The sequence below is a fragment of the Dasypus novemcinctus genome, chromosome 12, assembly GCF_030445035.2.
Source record: "Dasypus novemcinctus isolate mDasNov1 chromosome 12, mDasNov1.1.hap2, whole genome shotgun sequence".
Lineage (NCBI taxonomy): Eukaryota > Metazoa > Chordata > Mammalia > Cingulata > Dasypodidae > Dasypus > Dasypus novemcinctus.
Genome location: NC_080684.1, coordinates 49,108,424 through 49,113,256, shown reverse-complemented (window position 1 = coordinate 49,113,256; position 4,833 = coordinate 49,108,424). Strand labels below are relative to the sequence as shown.

Sequence of the window (4,833 nt, the reverse complement as noted above, 5' to 3'; positions counted from 1 at the left end):
ATATTTTTTTCTATTTAAAAAAATGGTTTTTAAAATGGCCTCTTGATTTCTTTTCAAAAGGTACGGGGGATTGAACCTGGGGCCTTATGCATGCAAAGCAGGTGCTCAGCCACTAAGCAAGACCTGCTCCCCTAAAATAACCTTTTTAAGCAGAGGAAAACTTAAGACATATACCCTTTAGCTTTTCTCAAAGATTTCTAGATAAAGCCTTGTGTAAGCATGTTCCAATCATCAGGATTTTTTTTTCCCATCAAACAAAACCAAAGTATCCAAATTCCCCAATCTATTAGAAAACACTACCTGGTATCCCCACAGAAGAGTCTAGATAGCATCAGATAACAATGCTTTTCCTTAAGGTATGATCAAAGCCAAGGTTAAGATTGAATGTCATTTGTGCTGCATGCGGTATAAAAATGTTTCATGGCAATGCTTAAACTGTACCAGAATGTTGTTCTGGTTCAACTGTGACTCCAGACAGGATCCAAAGAGGAGTTTTACAATCTCCTCTTTGGGTTTTATGGAGACTTACTTTACCCTTCTGTGTTAGCCTCTTAAAGCACTGAATCAAACTTACAAGGGAACCTTTTTTTTTTTATGTAACATTTTATGTAACCTAAGTGTCTTCTAAAATTAATTTTAAATATATTTAAAAATAAATTGTGTCAGGCACAGTACTATGTCCTAAACATCATTCCATTTAGTCTTTTTTTTTTTGAGATATCAGAGATTGAACCTCATACATGGGAAGCAGGTGCTCAACCACTTGAGTTACATCTGCTCCCCCATTTAATCTTTTTTTTAAAGATTTTATTTATTTATTTATTCCTCGCCCCACAATTGTCCGTTCTCTGTGTCTATTTGCTGCGTGTTTTTCTTTGTCCGCTCCTGTTGTCAGCGGCATGGGAGTCTTTGTCTCTTTTTGTTGCGTCGTCTTGTTGTGTCAGCTCTCTGTGTGTGCAGCACCATTCCTGGGCAGGCTGCACTTTCTTTCACACTGGGCGGCTCTCCTAACAGGGCGCACTCCTTGCGCGTGGGGCTCCCCCACGCAGGGCCACCCCTGCATGGCACGGCACTCCTTGCGCGCAACAGTGCTGCACGTGGGCCAGCTCCACACGGGTCAAGGAGGCCCGGGATTTGAACCACGGACCTCCCATGTGATAGACGGATACCCTAAGCACTGGGCCAAGTCCACTTCCCTCCCCCATTTAATCTTTACAACAATCCAGTAGGGTAGATACTGTTTTACATATGAGGAAACAGATACTCCAGTGCGTCTTCTGAATCTCACCACTCAATTAAGACTAGACGAAAGAGAAATAAGAATATTCCCCCAAATATTCTATTTTGTACAATATACCCATTTTATGATACATTTTATTTTAAACAGATTTTGAAAACTACATTTTCAATTGGAACTTGAAAGTCTTGCGAATCTAACCTTATTCTCCTGCTAAGTAAAATGAAAATTGATCGACCTAAATGTTTTAAGACCTAGCTCTTCAGTTGGCCAATATGCTATTTTTTAAAAACTTTTTATTGTAGTACCCTGTATTGAGCACAAAATTTCCCATTTTAAACACATTCAAGTATACCATTCAATAGTATTAGTGATATTCACAATATTGTACCACCAATTGCTATTTCTTTTTATTAAAGAAGTTGTATATTTATAGAAAAAAATACAGCATTCCCAAATACCCACTCACACGCACAGTTTTCCCTCATATAAACACTTTGTATTAGTGCAGTTCCTTTGTTTAATTGATGAAAGAATATTGTTATAATTGTACTACTGACTATAACCATCATTTACATTAGGGTTCACTGTTTGTGATGTGCAGTCCTATGGTTGTTTTCATTTTTATTCTAGTAACATACATACAACTTCAAGTTTCCCCTTTTAACCACATTCAAATGTATATTTCAGTGGTGATAATTACACTCACAGTGCTGTGCGACCATCACCACCATCTATTATTAAAAAACTTTTCCATTACCCTGAACAGAAATTCTGTACCAATTAAGCATTAATTCCTACCCCACTGCAGCCCTGTGTTCTAGTTTCTAGTTTCTGACTCTTATCAATTTTGTTTATTCTAATTATTTCATATCAGTAAGATCATACAGTATTTGTCCTTTTGTGTCAGGCTCATTTCACTAAGCATGATATGTTCAAGGTTTATCCATGTTGCATGTATCAGAACTTCATTCCTTTTAGAGCTGAACAATATTCAATTCTATACACAATTTCTTTATCCATTCATCTGTTGATAGACAGTAGGTTTGCTCCCATAATTTGACAATTGTGAATAATGTTGCTCTGAATATCCATGTTCAAATATCTTTCTGAGTCTCTGCTTTCAATTCTTTGGAGTATATACCTAGAAGTGGAATTTATGGATCATATGGTAATTCTATACGTAACTTTCTAAGGAACCATGTTCCACAATGGCTGCACCATTTTACATTCCCACTAACATGAATGAGTGTTGCTTTTTCTCCATATCATCTCCAATACTTGTCATTTTCCATTTTTAAAATAGTAGCCATTCCAGTCATGTGAAATGCTATCTCCCTGGTTGTGATTTGTATTTCCCTTAAAGCTAATCATATTTAAGGATATTTTCACACACTTATTGGCCATTTGTACATCTTTGGAGAAATGTCTATTCAAGTCTTTTTCCCATTTTTTATTTGGGTTGTTTGTTTTTGTTATAAATGCTAGATAATAAACCTTATCAGATATGTGATTTCCCAATATTTTTTCCTGTTCTGTAGATTGTCTTTTTAATTTCACGATGAAGTCCTTTGAAGCACAAAAGTTTTTAATTTGATGAGGTTCCATTTATCAATTTTTTTCTTTTGTTGTTTGTGCTTTGAGTGTAAAGTCTAAGAAACCACTGCCTACTACAAGAACATGAAGATGCTTCCCTATGTTTTCTTCCAGGAGTTTTATAGTCCTAATTCTTACATTTAGGTCTTTGATCCATTTTGAGTTAATTTTTGTATATAGTATGAGGTAAGGGTCCACCTTCATTCTTTTGTATATGGATATCCAGTTTTCCTAGCACCACTTGTTGAAAAGACTATTCTTTTCCAATTGAGTGGACTTGGCACCCTTGTCAAATCAGCTGGCCAGAGATGTATGGGTTTATTTTTGAATGCTCAGTTAGATTTCATTGGTCTATATGTCTGTCCTGTGCCAGTACCATGCTATTTTGATTACTGTAGCTTTATAATAAATTTGAAAATCAGAAAGTGTAACTCTTCCAACATTATTCTTCTTTTTCAAGATGATTTTGGCTTTTCAGGGTCCCTTATCTTCCAAATAAGTTTGATAATTGACTTTTGCATTTCTGCAAAGTAAGCTGTTAGAATTTTGATTGGCTTGCATTGAATCTGTAAATCAACTTGGGTAGAACTGACATCTTAATGGTATTTAGCCTTTCAATCCATGAAAACAGAATGTCCTGCCATTTATTTAGGTCTTCTTTGATTTATTCTAGCAATGTGTTACAGTTTTAAGTCTTTTATTTAGATCTTTGGTTAGATCTATTCTTAGATATTTGATTCTTTTAGATGCTATTTTAAATGGATTTTTTTTTCTTGATTTCCTCTTCAAATTGTTCACTACAAGTGTATAGAAACACTACCGATTTTTGGGTGTTGATCTTGTACCCCACCATTTTGCTGAATTTGTATTATTAGATTTAGTAGTTTTTTTGTGGATTTTTCAGGATTTTCTATATATAGGGCCATGTAATCTGCAAATAAGGAAAGGTTTACTTCTTTCTTTCCAATTTGGATTCCTTCATTTCTATGTCTTGCCTCATTCCAGTACAATGTCACCACCTGTGCAATAGTGACAGAGGGCAATCTGGTCTTTTTCCTGGTCTTAGAGGAAAACAGTTTCGTTTTGCACCATTGAGTAAAATGTTAGCTGTGGGCTTTTCTATTTATGCCTTTTATTATGTTAAGTAGGTTTCCTTCTACTTCTAGGTTTCTGAATGTTTTTTTCAAGTATGGGTGCTGGATTTGGTCAAATGCCTCTTCTATGTCAATTGAGATGATCACACAGATTTTTTCCCTACATTATATTAATACTAATGTATTATATTACATTAATTGATTTTCTTATGTTGAACCACCTTTGCATAGCTGGAATAAATCCCACTAAATCATGATGTATAAGTTTCTTTTTAACAAACCAATTTTATTGATACATATTAATATACAATTTATCTGAAGTGTACAATCAATGATATTTGGTATAATCATATAGTTGTGCATTCATCACTTTAATCATTATTAAAGCATTTTCATTATTTCAATAATAATATAATAAACAAAAAAACAGACAAACAAGAAAATTCCTCACCTCTCAATCTGTTTCCCCTGCTATACATAGCTGCTATTTCTGACTATTCTTGCACAATTATTTATTTGTTTATTAAGCAGTTTTTTTAAGATATATTCACATATCATATGATCTATCCAAAGTGTATAATCAATGTCTTTTTTTAACTGTTAAAGAGTTCTTTATTGTAAAATTGCAAAATAAATAGAAAAATAGATTGAAAGAAATTACAGAAATTAAAGGCCAGGTTAGAGCAATATAATCAATTATAAAAAATAGCATAGCAGCAAACATTTATAAATATAAATAATAATTCAAATACAATAAAAATTAATTTTCGTGTAACTCTAATTTTTATATTACAGCTATAACTGTTAGATACAATAATCTCTAACAATGAAATACATTATTGGTTTAGTTATTTAATTTCCATTTAGGCCATAATTCTTTCTAGATAATTAAATTCCTATTTGGAC

At 33.6% G+C, this 4,833-nt stretch overlaps 1 non-coding gene across 1 annotated transcript; it reads right to left on the bottom strand.

Moving 5' to 3' along the window:
* Positions 1-460: 460 nt before the first annotated feature.
* On the bottom strand, positions 461-582 carry LOC111766702 (small nucleolar RNA SNORA26). The gene has a single exon (XR_002798667.1). It is a non-coding gene; the product is annotated as a small nucleolar RNA SNORA26 (small nucleolar RNA).
* Positions 583-4,833: the final 4,251 nt, after the last annotated feature.